Source organism: Triturus cristatus, chromosome 5_1, assembly GCF_964204655.1.
Source record: "Triturus cristatus chromosome 5_1, aTriCri1.1, whole genome shotgun sequence".
NCBI lineage: Eukaryota > Metazoa > Chordata > Amphibia > Caudata > Salamandridae > Triturus > Triturus cristatus.
This window is the reverse complement of record NC_140587.1, coordinates 839,896,154-839,912,377: the sequence shown is the minus strand read 5'-3', so window position 1 is coordinate 839,912,377 and position 16,224 is coordinate 839,896,154.

The following is a 16,224-nucleotide window of genomic DNA, read 5'->3' as shown; positions in this document are numbered from 1 at the left end:
AACAACTTACTGTGGCAACCTGGGCTAGCCATGTACATGAGCCCTCAACGGCATGGCACATCAGCCACACCATAGCAGATAGTGTGGAGAGGTGGGCACCAGGCATGTGCAAAGGAGGCAAGTGACCCATGAATGAGTATGTTCACAATGCCAAGTGTGGCGTGGATGTGTTGGACAGACTGCAGTGTGCAGACCACACCCATATCCATGTCGACGTACACCACTGGTGTATGGAGTGTATTGGACAGTGGACGAACCATGTCACTCTAGCCAGTGGGAAAGATCACGGAAAAGTAGCCTGTTATGTCCCCTCTGTAAGCGTGAGCGGAGTGGGCTGGCCCTGCATACGCCAGGCCAGTGTAGGAGTGTAAATAAAAAGCATGTAGCCCTGGGCGTGGTTCTCTTCCAGAATGCCATTATTTTCTCTTGTTGAAGCACACGCAAATTAATCTTCCACGTTTCCTGTTACAGTCACAAAACTAGAAACACATTAATGTGGGCTTCTCTTCTTCTTTTATTTTCATTAGTATCTCCAAACTTCTTTATTCATAACATTCTTCCACACCCAACGCGTTTCGTCGATAGGGATTAACCCATGCGACTTCCTCAGGGCTGGAAGCAATAAATAATACACATTGGAGTATAGAAACACAGTTGTTTCAAATCCAATAGCCCACATTACTTCCAAGTGCAAAGGGAAAAACATGCTGTGTGACTTCACACTACTATTATATTCACATATTTACATTAATCACTTTGACCTATCAATTGTATTTCCAATTCAGATCAACCTCCACCATTTTAACAGTGAACGCTAAGCACTTCCGTGATGGCACCATTCTCCAAACAGTGAACCACACCCTATATTCATGCCTCTAAAATAAATCAAATCTGTACCTTAATCTTGTGTAACTGTCTCCTAAGTCTCAAAAAGTACAGAAAACACACCTAGTAAAACACACTGCGGAGCACAAGAGGCAAGAATGGCGAGGATAAACCGAACTTTGTAATAATAGGCACATACCTTAGTGCACTTTAACAGCAATATTGGCCGTAGCTCCTTCCTAATGATCTCTTTCAGTCATCCACATTCACCTACAATATAAATTATGCTCTCAAAAACTTGCACTAAGAGATATTGTGTCTGTCAATCCTCAAGTCTACAGAAACGACTGAAATATAATCTCACCTTCTTTCTATGAACACTCTTCGTGACCATTAGCGAAATTAATTTTTTGCAGCCTTAGTCAGACTTATTCATCCAAGTCTCTGAAGTACGGAGACCTGTAAATAATAATACTCATCAGAAACTTTGTAATAATCCTAATTGTTAACACCACTGCAAGCCACCCCCCAATAGTGTATTGTACCACTCTCATAGTACTTACTATTTACTCAGGCAAAGTTCCCGAATACAGGAACACTCCTCGCGTCTGCTCGTGTCGCGTTTCCCAATGCCTGTTATCAAAGCCAGCGACATAAACGAGGTGACTCCCTCATAACTTGAAAAGCGCCATTTTGGATAGGTTTAACATCCACATTCGAGCGCCATTGTGGAATGGTTTCAATCATATGAATGAAACCTAACGTAATACATTGTACCAATCCCATAGTACTTGTTATTCATTCTGGTAATGTACCCGAACAATCCCGAATCTGTTCGTGTCGCGTTTCCCACTACCTCAGAAAAATAAATAAAAAAGCTCCATTTTCGATATGTTTGACATCCATATTCTAGCGCCATTATGGATTGGTTTCAATCACATAATGAAACCTAACGTGGTGCCCAACTAAACTTTCGAGCGTATAAATATAGACACTGCATTATATACAAGAACCCACGATTATAGTCGTGCCCAATTCCTAATTTATAGTATAACCTCGCCAAACCTGCAATTTATCTACCTATATACATCATATTCGTATACCAAGATAAGGTTTATATCGTAATGCCCGTCTTAATAAGGCAACCTTATACAATTGAGTAATCAGTGATTTTGGTCGTTATAGCAACTCCCAAATAAAAAAAAAAGGAAGAATAAGCTAATTTAAAACATCAGGGAAAATAACCCAAATTAATCCTGCCTGCAGTCACAAATTGTGTGACAACTCCCCATTCCTCAACTACTTGAGTGAAACATATGCATCTTACTTCTATTTCCATATTACTCTCTCCTCATACAGTGTATCATGAGCAAATGTACCCATGTAGAACTTACTCAGAACTACATGACGCATACAGCTAGAAAATAACTACAAACTCGAGGAAAACATCGCAATTCCAACAAGTCAACACTACATATGCTTATCAAAATTTTCCTTTTTACGTTTACACATACTGACCCATCCATTCATCTCTCACTCGCCCAGGAAATACTGTAACTCACGGTCATAATTAAGACCATCTTCCACAGCCCTCAAGCGCATGATCCATCTTGCCTCATGCCTCCGCAGTGCGAGTTCTCTATTCCCTCCACGCGCTTCCCTCTTAACATGCTCAAATTTTTTTTTTTTTTTTTTTTTCTTTTTTATTTCTCCCTTTTTAATAACTTTTAAAGAATTGCATCTTATTGATTGTCTTTTATTGTATGCTTTTTATGATTTATAAATTTAAATCGAAATAAAGTAATATTGAATTGAATACATGCTCAATACCACAAAATTGGAATGATTTATGTAAACCTTGCGAAGTACAATTCTGTATATGTTCAGCAATTGGATATCTTTGATCATTGTTCTTTACAGCTCGCCAATGTTCAGCAATCCTGTCTTTAAGAGCCCTTATTGTGCTTCCCACATATATTTTCTTACACATGCAATTAATTACATATACAACATATTTGGTACTGCAATTAATGTTGGTCACTATATCATATACTCGTTTACCATTGTACTGAAATTGTTTAGTTTTATCTTTCGCGTGTTTACACATCCCACAATGGCCACATTTAAAAAAAACCTTACTCATTTGGGTAAGCCACTGTTCCTTCTCAGCCTCCCTTGGGTAACTTGGGCTCAGGATTGTACCCAAAGTTCTCCCTCTTCTATATGTGATTTGTGGTTTGTCTGACAGAAATTCCCGTAGGGTCCTATCCGCCTTCAGGATATGCCAGTGCTTGTGCATACTCCTATAAAGAATTGAGCTTATTGGATTAAAATCCGTAATCATTCTAATCCAATTTGACTTGTCTTTTACGGGTTTCAAGATGGATGCGCGTTTTATCTTGAGAGCCCTATGTGTAGCCACCTCTAGGTCTCTTTTATCATAGCCCCTTTGGGTAAACCTCCTTTCCATGTCCTTTATACATTCCCTGAATTGGTTGTCCTCACTACAGTTGCGCCGTGCCCGTAACATTTCTCCATAAGGAATTGCCCTGATCTGATGTTTGGGATGCGCACTGCCCGCATGTAAAATAGAGTTGCAGGATGTAGGCTTACGATACATCCTACTACAGATTTTATCATTGTCTATAAACAATTCCACATCTAAAAATACCAAATTAGTAGAACTAACACAAGAAGTAAATTTAATATTCATAGTATTGCTATTAAGGTAGTCAATAAATCCTCTTAGTTTTTCTTCCGTTCCTGTCCATATTAAAAGACAGTCATCTATATATCGTCCCCAATACAAGATGTCATCATTCCAATGTATACCTGCTGGGCCCCAAATTACTGATTCTTCCATCCAGCCCATAAATAGGTTCGCAAAAGCAGGTGAAAATCTTGAACCCATAGCCACCCCCTGGGTTTGCCTAAACCATTCCCCGTTAAATAGAAAAAAATTATTTGACAATATAAGATCAGTCATTGCTAATAACATTTGAGTATGTCCCCATTGGCTAGCTGGTTTTTTCATCAGGAAGTATTCAATAGATTTCAGACCTAGATCGTTGGGTATACTAGTATAAAGTGATACAACATCCAACGATACTAGTTTCATTCCTGATTCCCAAGTAATATCACTTAATATGTTTAGGATATGCTTCGTGTCCCTAATATATGATGGCAGATTCACTACCATCGGCTGTAGGAACATGTCGACATACTGTGAAATTCGTTCTGTTGGACCACCTATCCCTGCCACAATGGGCCTCCCTGGTGGAAAAGGGAGGTCCTTGTGAATCTTAGGCAGAGTATATAGACAGGGATAACGTGGACAATTCACTTTTAAATATAACAATTCATCTTCATCCAAAAGGCCTTGATAATGCCAATCCTGTAACAATCCATTTATTCTAGTGATCAGAGAGAACATGGGATTGTATGGAACTTTTTGGTAGTTTTCCACTTTATCCAATTGGGAGTAAACTTCCTGATCATAGTCTGTTTTGTTCATTATAACAATGTTACCCCCCTTATCCGCCTTTCTGATGATTAACTTAGGGTCTTCTACTAGTATCTTAAGTGCCTGACGTTCATTTGTCGTCAAGTTCTCACCCCGATGTCTAAAAGAATGACCCAATTTACGTACTCCGTTCTCAATATCATTAGAAACCAAGGTATCAAAAATTTCCACATTGTTCCCACTGATTAGATTCGGGGACCACCTTGACTTCTCTTTCAAACCACTCGTCAATGATAAATCGGGTCTTACATCCAAATCCTCCAAAACTTTCCCAATAGTAACCGGATCATCTTCCAATTCAATTATAGAGAGTAGAGTCACTGTATCTTGTATATCCCTAATCGTTAATGTATTAGACGCTGGATCACAAATCTGCGACATACAATCTTTATTAGGCACAGGATTCAAAGCAAAGTGTTTTTTCAATTTTAGTTTTCTAACAAACCGAAATAAGTCTATCTTTGTATCACAAATGTCTCCTTTATAAAAAGGGCAGTAGCTCAAACCTTTCTTCAGTAGAGTAATCATCTCACTTGTCAGTATTCGATCCGAAAGATTAATGACCTCTACCTCTCCAGTTCCTGAACTGCTCAATCCTTCTTGTTCCAGGAGCGGGTCTTCATTCCTACTTTGTCCTCTACCCTTCCTCCTTCCTTTACCCCTCCTTGTTTTCTTGTATTGTCTACTCTTTTGACTTGCTCCCTGTTCCCTCTTTTTATACGATTCACCTCCTGTAGAAAGGAGGAGTTTCCCAAAGGGCCTGGTTGTCTCTCTATGCCACTTGGTCCACCCTCCACATCACTACCACTTGTTGGTATTGTGCTTAGTGATGTATTACTTGAACTAGTGGAGGGCATCTCCACTGATTTTTTATTCTTGTCTATTACAATCAAATGATCATATTTTTTGGAGAATGTAAAAACCCTCCCATTATTATAATCAACTTCATCCCTTTTAAGCTTACGTGCTTTCCTTTGTTTCACATCATTTTGGTGATTTACTAGAACTTCCTTTAAAATTTCATAGTTTTTTGCTGCTACCTCAGGCTTATTAAGAGATGCGATCTCCTCCTCTAATTGAGCAATCTCTAGCTGTAGACTTTTCACTTTCCTTTCAGCATTTTCAATCAGGATTTCCATTAATTTAACAGAGCTAGATGTTAGCTCTTTCTCCCATATTCCCAGAAGATCCTCGACTAAATCATCATAGGTTGGGATGATTTGGGAACGAAGACCCCTTGGGATCCTGTTCAATTTCAGGTACTGTTTGAGTGTGGTGCCATCCCACCATTTTGACATGGGAATATGGGAGAAAGAGCTAACATCTAGCTCTGTTAAATTAATGGAAATCCTACTTGAATCAATCCTTGATTGTTGTTTTGAGGATTAGGGTGCCTATCCTCAAGTTGTAAGCACCGTACTGGATAATTGTGGATCAAAATTATTAATTGTGTGAAATTTTGCAGGTTGCGCGTACTTTCCCTTGACACCCATTCTTTTGTTTCTCTTCCAGAATGCCCAATGTCTCTGCCAGGGCGGCGCCTATCAAAACAACACGAGGCCAACGCCATCGTCATGAGCGGAGGTTCCTGCAATCCTGTGCACATACTGTACCTGGGACCACTGCTCCACCAACCCGTTTTGCCCGGCCCTGCTCAGCTAGGCCTCACTGCTCACCTGCCAACACTGGCGTGTGTCAAGGAGGGCCCACCACGTGCCAATGCAACCTCCAAGCCTGAGGCCTGCGACCTTGTCAGCCTGCTCAGAACATCACGGGCTCCTCAAGCAAGGCCCGCAGTCCTCCTTTCTCATTGACGTACTCCACCGGCATGTACAGTGGACAAGTAGGTCACACATTTGGAACTGAGTCTTGATAACACAGAGGCAGAGTACATATTCATTGATGCTTTTATGTCACTATACATCCCTTCGATATGGTGCCACCAACTCTGTGCATAGCATCCGCACAACACCTGTCTGTGGCCCCTTGCTGACTACTGCCTTCGGCCCACACTGCGGTCCAGTATGTCACACATTTGGAACGGAGTCTTGATTTATTATTATCAGAGTGTATACCATTGTACGCAAGGAGAGGAGTAAGAGGAAGATGGGTTCAGCTCGGAGGAAAAAAGGATCATTGTTACGGAGGTGATCGAACGCTACCAGCAACTGCTCTGGTGCCACTAACTCTGTGCATCGCAAGCCAACATCACGTGGCTGTGGGCCCCTGCTGAGCGATGGCTCCGACTACACTGCGGACAAGTAGGTCACATGTGGAACTGAGGCATGATTTATTTATGAAAGATTTCATGCCATTGTACACGCATCATCGCAGACTGCATCCCCTTTCAGCACTGGTGCCACTAACTCTGTGCCCCGTAATCCATGGACACTCTCTGGTTGAACTTTGGTGGCGTGTGAGTCTATGGCCCGGGTGTTAGCATCATCATCATGTAGCCGATACTGACTTGGTGTCAAGTATGTGTCCGCAGAATTCCTCTCCTCCATATTGCCTGTGTCTGCTTGGTTCTGCGATCTGCATCAATCCCTGGAAGAACACCTTCCACTGTCACCCGAAACACTCTGCGACATTCACCCTGGACATCGATTAGGACCTGCTCTGCTCTGGTGTCCCTATCTCACTGCACCGTAACTCACCATCCCGTGGCGGTGCGCCTGTCCGGCGGCACTGCATCCGGGGCCACTAACTCTGCACCACAACTCATGGACTGTTTCTGATTGAGTTCTGTGCTGTGGACAGCTCAGGCAACAATGTCACCTCATGCAGTGGGGAAGACCTGGGACGATGATGAGGAAGATTTGGCAAGTGTGCGGAGAGAAGAAGGCACAGAGAATGGGAGGGCAGGAGGCAACAACCAGAAGACAGGAATGCAGACTGGAGGTGGTAGTCCAGCTACACATCCAGATCTATTAATGGGTATTATGCTGTGGACTGCGGATGCAACTGTCACCTCAGGCAGGGTAGAGGACCTGGGACGATGTTGGGTGAGATGTGGCAGGTGTGACACACCCTACGGCAGCTGCAGCAGGGATATCCCGAGGGATACAATCCGAGAGAATTTCTCACATGAGCATGCTCAGCTCTGGTGCCCCGACCTCAGTGCACTGCAACTCACGGAACCTTATGACTGGATATTGGGTGACCTCTGAACAAGCTCCGGCTACCACCATGATGCCTCATAGTAGTTTGTGTTATGTGGGTGTTTCTGTTTCCGCTACAATGGTGATCACTGTTGTGGTTGTTGACAGCTCCAACCACTCCCTGAGGGATGGATCACACTCACCCCACACCCATCCAGCAAACGCGTCACTGGTCATGTGAGCCTGGTAATAAACAGTGGCCGGGTGCACATGCCCGTAGCCAGTACGACTGACTATCACAGTGTGTCTGTGTGCTCATTACGTATGCATGGTGGCCCCGGGACATACCACATTACATTGTGCGGTGTATAGCGGACACAACCTAGTCACCCCAGGCAGTGGGTATGGCCTTGGACATCTTGCACTGTCGTCCTCACTCAATACGTTAGAGGAGTGGACTGGTGTGAATGATCATCCCGTGGCTCTAGGCGTAGTTCAATACTAGAAATGTGCAAATGTTTGTGTCTGTATCGCAGTCTGTGTGTCCGCTTTTGAGTCTAAGTGATCCCTGATGGGAATTACACACCCGCGTTTATGATCTAGTTCGTCTTCCATGAGTTCAATCCCCACCAGCACCTGTTCAGCCACCTCCCTTTTGTAGTCTAACACCTGGCCTTGGAATGTGATGTGTGCCAGGGTGAGGTGCTGGGAGCCAGACGCGGTGGTGTGTGCCTCCTGCTGTGTGGTCTGTGCAGGGGGTGGGGTCTCCAGGATTCAGCTGGGCTGCCCTGTTCCTGGAGGTGGGTTGCCGTGGATGCCCATGACCTGTTGTGGTGCGACAGTGAGGAGGTCCTCATCAGCATCACTGAGAAGTTGTCTGGTCTGCACTGCAGGAGGTGTTGATTGTCCCTCTGCCATGTGAAGGGGAGATGCATGTGAAGATTGTGTTGACATGTTTGTTGACGCATTGTACATGTGTACATACAGACTGCATGACACTGGACATTGTGATTGTTTGTGAGGTTCTGAATATTTGAGGCGGGCCAGTGGACATTTCAACAACATCACGGATGTGTGTTTGTACTTGGCCATTTCGACGCACATTTCCCTGCCATGCCAGGAGGGATTGGCCAGTTTCTATGGACTAGTGGCCCCTCTTGTGTCCCCTGCTCTGTTTTGGACGTGTTGCGGTTTGTACCACTTTGTTGTCAATGTTGATGTACTCTGCATGTTGTGTTTGTGCTGCATTTTGGTCATGCTGTGTCACTTGCATTGTCAGCGTTGCTCACAGACACGCCGCATTGCTGGGTTTGACACATGTGCATGTGTTGGTTGTGTGATTGGTGGTGTGTGGGACGGACCCCCTCTGGGCACATAATGGATGGGGGCCTACTTGCTGTTCCTAGGTGTGCTGCAGTGTGGCGAGGGGATCAGGAACATGCTCCATAGTCATTGTGGGAGTGCAGTGTGCTGTACGTAATTGTGCATGTGTGCCATTGTGCCCATCTCCACCCATCCCCCCAGTCCCTGGTCATTACTCACCCTGTTGCTGTTGTGTCAGGTCTTGTTGGGCAGTGTGGGCTCCCCCAAATCCAGCCACCCTCTCCCCACTGATGACTGTGGATGTGGAGACCATTTACTCCATCTCATCCAGCTCCTCCTGTAGCGCTGGACTTCCACCTCCTGTCTGCATTGCTGGCTTCTGTTTGTTGGCGAGTTTCTGCTTGGTTTTGTGCTTCACATCATTCCAGAGCCTCTTGATCTCTTCCATTGTCCTCCTCAGCACTCCGACTGCATTCACCTTGTCCATGATGGACTCCCGTGTCCCATTTTATGTTTGCAATGACACAGTGTAGGTGACAAACAGTGGTTGATGGTGTTCTGTCACCTCCGTTATCAGGATCCTGTTTTCTGGCGGTCTGATCGGCGTCTTCCTCTTCTTCTTGTCCTTGCCTTTCCCTGACCCGAGGTCCCGGCATGGTCGTCTGTGGGGGTTGTGGGGTTCGAGTTGTCCTCTGCACCTGGTCCGGGTACATCCATGGTGCTACGCAATTCATTTATGTATTCTTTTATTTTGACTGCTTTTATGGTGCATTTTCCCGTATGAGGTGTGGGAATTGCAGACCTTTGTCTGGTTTTCGCTGATTTTTGTATCGCAATTGGCCTCATCGCAGCTTTTTTTACGTTCATGTTTCGCATTTTTGCGGCATCGCGTTGACTTAATCTCGGACATTTGACACGGTATCGTGAGCCAATCGCATGGTACCGCAGGGTTGAGAATACCACGTTGACATGGAGTTATTTTCCCGCGATAGACTCCGATGTGAAGAGTTGCGTTAAGCTAAATTTGCGATGATTATCACACGTTCTTGAGATTATCTCCCAGAGAGAATTAAACACTGCATTAAAAAAAAATGAATATTTCACATTATATATTTTCCAAATAAGAAAAGAAATTCTGCAGGCAATTGTTGGCTTAGAATGTGAGATGATTGTAGTTTTCAAATTATGTGGTCAGTTGTTCTTGATGTACTGGAATAATATCAATTTGCTTGCTGTTGTTGGAAGAAATAGATGAGCCCAAAATGTATTAAGAGCAAAAAAGAGCTAGAGCAAAAGCTGGCATTTTCACAACTAATGTCATTGCAGAATGCAAATTAAGAATTGAGTTGTAAGACGGTTCATTGATATTTGTTATATTAAAATAAATAATATAAGGCAACTATGAAATAACTTTTTAGTAATGATTTTCCATAAGCATCTGTGAATAAGGTTGGTTTTGTTATTGACTAATGTGAAATTTTGATGCTCAGCTTTATTTTATTGATTTGAAGGCTGCAATAATGAGAAATAAAGTGTTGCACATTCCACTTTATTGTAGAAGGAAGTAGACTCTATCAACAACACTGCACAAAGGGGGTTATAATCCAGCTTCATTAAGATCCCTGCTAAAGCCCACGAAGAGAGGGCATCCAGTTACTCACATGGTCCCAGCAGTAACTGAAGTACCAGTCACCACTGGAACTTCAGCAACTATTCGATTCTGGAACATGGAGGCAGCACAAATGATACAAGCTAATTAGTACAGGTAAGTGAAACATTAAACATATGCATAACAATACAACAAAACTTTCCCTCTTTCGAACAAAAGGAAAAACAAAGAAAAGAAAACAACTTATACTTATGAAACAAAACTAAACAAATATTGAGAGGAATTAACCATTATCAATACTTAACGTAGTCACTAAACCTACTAAACGTCTTTAAGTAACAAGTACCCCTTGATTTAATTTTGTCAATTTCTGAATTAACATTCAAGGTATCATTTGCTTGAACAATCTTATCCATGTTCGGATTCTGCCTACCTGAAATACAATGGTGAGACATGTCAGACAAGAATAGTGAACTCCTGGACACAATGTATTCCCTCCTTCTTGAGTTTCAGGGCAAGATAGACAGGGAGTTCAATTTCTTGAACACACCTTGTCAAGCCAGGCAGTACAGTGAGGGAGACCGGCTGGGGCATACATTTGCTGCTTTGCTTAAGCCTAGGTGGCCAGGGAATCATGTCCCGTGTGTGCATTCCTCAGGAGGCTCGTGGCCAAGGAAGCATCTGACACAATAGAAGAGTGTTTTGCCTTTTACCAGCCACTGTATACATCAAGAATACAGGCAATGCCTGCTGACATCAAATAATACTTTAAAAATCTGACTTTAGCTTGGGTGGGTCAAGAAGAGCACAGTGCTCTATGTCAGCCCATATCCATAGAAGAAATCAAACAGGTCTTTAAACAGTTAAATAATGAGAGTGTATCAGGGAGTGGCGACCTCCAAGCTGAGTTCTTTATGGTGTATGCAGAGGAACTGATGCCTGTGTTGTTGGCGATGTATGACGAGGCCTACCAAACAGGCTAGCTGCCCTTGACTTGCGTGAGGCCATCATAAGTACTTAAGCTTGACAAGTTCCTGATAGATGTGAGTCCAATCACCCCCCTCTCCCTTATCAATGTGGACAGCAAAATTCTTGCCAGGATTTTGGTGAATAGACTGCTCCCCTTGATGCCTCATCTGGTCCAACCAGATCAATCCGGGTGTATCCCTTTCCGGTTCACTGTGGGCAACTTCTGCACTCTGTTGGCCCTTACAACACCAACTGGACCCTGATTTGTAGGTAGTGGCTGCCTTTTTGGATGCCCCCAAGGCATTCAACACAGTTGAATGGCCATTTTTACTGGAAGTGTTGGACAGAATGGGGCTCAGCAGAGCTTCTGCGCTCTGCTAGAATTTTATTGTAAGAAGGGGTGAATATGGGATATCGATATACATTAGTAATGATGTATGCAGATTATGTCATGTTAGTGGATAGAGACCCTGAAACGAAACAAACCTGTGCTCCATTATTGATGAATTAGGAGAATTTGGACTCTGGTCTGGCCTTCAGATAAAGTGGTCAAAGTCTATCATGGTACCCTTGACAGTTATTACAGCTCGTCCAGATATCCACTATCAGTTATGAAGGCAGACTGGGCCTGTTTAATGTCTGGGCATAATTTATCAAATGGATATCTTGACTATCATCTGAGAGCATTATGTGAGGTACTTAGGGGTCTTACAGGCACAGATTGATTGTTGGATTACCCTGCTGCTGTCATTGGCAGGCAGGGAGGGTGGCCCTGATAAAAATAATAGCTGTACCCAAGCTCCTTTACTTGATCCAAAACATTCCAAATCCATTAAATAAGACATTTTGTACTCAATTGCGCTCACTCTTGATTAGGTTGGCATGGGCAGGTAAGCAACCTAGACTTGGTTGGCATATCTTACAACCACCATGTCATAGGGGTGGGTTCATGGCATTGTGGCAACTCCTTTTGAGGTGTACGACATGGTGACAATGGTGCAGTTTATCCATCATTGGATAAATAACACTAGAAAGGCCCCCCATGGTGTCCTTGAGCAGGGGTAGGTTTATCCTATTTCACTCCCTGATGCTCCCTATGCACAGCTTCACAGGCCATTGCATGAAATACACACTGTCCGATGTAATGTATGGACATGGAAAAGGTTGACTTCACTATGCAACATCTCAGAGCCTTATTGACCCCATTACACATCACTACCTGCTTCAGCTGGATTGTTCCCCTGAGGTGATAGTATTCTTTGGCAGAAAACATATCAAGACCGTGGTGGATCTGTTTCTAACAAATAGGTTTAAAACATATCAAGAATATTTTGATAATTCTACTGCCACTCTGATAGATGTTACCGCCTACAGCAAGCTTTCATACAAAGCCAACCGCCTCTTTGTCATGTTCCCTGAGGAGCCACCGGAATGGAAAATGTTGACAATATTATTGTCCAATCCTCAACCTCATTCATCAGCAGATATATTTGCTGATGACGCAGTCCTCCTGGCAAGGACGGAAAATGGCCTTAAAAAACGTATCTTTAGTTATGTCAGCTTCATGAAAGGGCTGGGCCTGAAGCCAAATTTTAAGGAAACATTTACAATGATATGTGGCCCAAGAAATACTAAAACCCATACCCCAAATATTGATGGCAAACCCCTAAATAGGGTTAGTTTCTTTCTCTATTTAGGCCTGGAGTTTGATGAAGGATGTAGCTGGCGTACCTGTATTAAAAATAGGATATCCCGATATACTCAAGCTATAGGCACTACTTCCTTGCTATGGCAATTGGTATAAAGCCCATTGCTCCTATACTACAGATATACAATTGGAAATGCTTGCCGATTTTAACGTATGGAATGGTTATAGGGGTGCACATGCGATGCAGATAGAGGAGAATAGATTTTGCCGCCGGTTACTAGGCATTCCTCCCTCATCCCTGCATTTCTCCCTACACTTGGAGCTAGGCATGGAGTATGTCCAAGATTCCCTCAGTACTGCCCCCTGGCTCTCTGGTGTTCAATTTGGTCTAACAAAGAAGCCAAATTCAATTGGGCTGTCATTAGGGACTGTCTTACCTGTGCCAGTGGCTTGGCCATTCCATGGTTACAATACATTAAAAATTGCTTCTCAGCACTTGGCTGTGCCTCTCTGTTTGACCACCCCGAGTTCATCCAAAAAAAGGACACAAAGTGGGTCCGGGATATGTTTTGCAAGCACAAACAAATTACTAGGGAACTAATGGAAGTGTCCAAACCCTCAGTCTGAGATTATTGTATTATCCAAGCGACTCAAACGATAGCCCGTATTTACTATACATGACCAATGTTTATGAAAGAACACTGTTGGCAAGATTTAGGCTGGGTTCCTTTCTCTGGTAGATATGTTTTCCCTTAGGACAGTACTCCTCTGACACTGTGGCCATTTGTCCATATGATGAGCAATCTAGTCAAACCATTTTACATTTTATCTTTTTCTGATAAAAAGCTTTTCTATTCTCTTTTAAAAATAATTATTGACCTTGCATTCCTTTAAGTATATGTTACTGCTTTTAATCATTAGAGGCACCTTTTTAATACCCCTGGAATCAGAACTCTTGCACTGTCACTTTATTCAATGTAAAACAACACAATGAGTTTTTCATGTAAAAATGTGGTTGTCTGTAATTTACATGACATGACGCACTTGGGACTCCATTTCTTGGCCTGTTACCCTGATATCTGTACTTGTAAAAGGAACTGTTTTGTTTCTAAATATGTGCTCATTATTTTTTAATATGTGTGCTTACTATGTAGTTTGTTTTTATCATGTGTATCTTTTATGATCTGCCTTTGGAAGATTGAATAAAGAAAATTTGACTTAACCTGAGCTCATCACACATGTAAGCTTTACTCCATTCTTTCTCTGTTATTTTGTTTTAGTGCACACACATCAACAGCATCAAACACTGCCATTATAGTGTTTGTGTCAGAGTCATCCGTTTCAGACATATTCTCTGAAAGCCACGCGTGACATTCTGCACGAAAGTTCTTTCCAACAGACAGATGTTTTATCTCAAAAGTGTATTCTTGAAGCATTAAAAGCAACTTCACAAGCCTTGCAGACTCATTGCTGGAACTATTGACACTAAGTATATGAACTAAGTATTTATGATGAGTTTAGAACCCAAAATCAGGGGGGAGCAAAACATGTGGTGTTTCACCCCATGGAATTCCGTGGAGTTACATGAAAACTGAGATTCCGTGGAGTTCCTCGGATGGGTGGAAATCTACATGTCACACTGCTTGTGCTGATTTTTCGTGTCAGGAACTTATTTGGTGCTGAAAATTCAGTGTGAATGACACCATGTAGTGCACCAGAGAGTGCTTCTTCTCAAGTTGATTTAGCTGCCACTTGAGTAGATGTTTTACTCAAGCAGCAGCATTCTCACTGGAAACGATTGTGACCACCGGCGATAACCCACATTGGGAACATCTCGTCAGGTGACCTCCTAGTGCCCAAAAATCACCCTGAGGATGCCAATTCTCGCTCACACTCACCAGTTTATCATTTGTAAGTCACGTGCAAGAACAAATTCTGCCGCATGATGGTTGTCCGAATTTGGCGAGAACTCTGCATTACATGCATAACTCGGAGTGACAAAAACTCCCCCAACCCCACTGGCGGAGGAGAATTTATTGCCCACCGCTACCCAAAATGTATGTTGTGAATTTTTGTGTAGCCCACGTACTAGTTAGGGCCTCATGTTTGATAATGTGTTGTGTTTCAGCATGTTTTAACAATTATATATGCAAATGCTACTGTCTGTTCTCTTCCAGACACCCACTGGCTAAGAACCACCCCAAATCCCGTGAGACTGGTATCAACAGTAATTGAACACTTAATATCTTCCTGAAAGGCACTCAATGCCGGAGCTTCTTCTGTCAATTTCTTAACATTACTGAATGCTTTATCCAGCTCAGTAGACCAACTGAATTTCTCTCCTTTCCTAAGTAAAGCTCTCAATGTTTCAACTGTTTGAGTGTAACCATGAACAAAATGTGTATAGTATTCCACTAATCCCAAAAAGGAGCGCAGTGTATCATTATGTTTATGCTTTGGTGATACTGAATCTCTAATGGCTTTAATTAAGCAAAAAAATGGTTTAATACCTGATGATGAAATAGTGTGACCTATGTACCTCAGTTCCGGAGTCCCAAATTTACATCTGTCACACCTCACAGTAATTCCTGCTTTTGATAAAATAGTTAAAAATAAATTCTTAATTACATTTTGTTCTTCCAAATTATCTGCTAAAATCAACATGTCATCTTGATTCGCCTGAGCACCATCGATGTCTCCAAAAAGGTTTTCCATTAATCTTTGGAAAATTATAGCTGCTGTAGCAAGTCCAAATGGCAATCTCAAACATTGTAAGTTCCTGTGATTCCTGTGTAAGAAGAACTTAATAGTATGCCAAATGTAAATTAATAATTTTAAATAATTGCCTCTCTAACATTAGCCAAGAGATTGTGTATTTTTGGAAGGTGATGACAATCTATAAGAATGTTTTCATTTAATGAGCGTAAATCAGCACATAGTATAACCTCTCCTGATTTTTTTGAGCAATGACAACAGGGGAGAATCATTGAGAGGACTTGCAAGGTCTGATGACACCATCCTCACATAATTGTTTCAGAATCTGTTTATGTTCACCCCTCAAACTTAATCGCTCAGGACGAACTTTATGGACTCGAGGTTGGGCTTGTGGTTTTAACTGAATCGGAAATTAAAAAACCTTAACTGTTCCCATACAATTGGAAAAAAACATTAGTAAACTAGTTCGAAAGTCCTTCTAAATTTGCCAGACATGACTCATCCTCCAAAT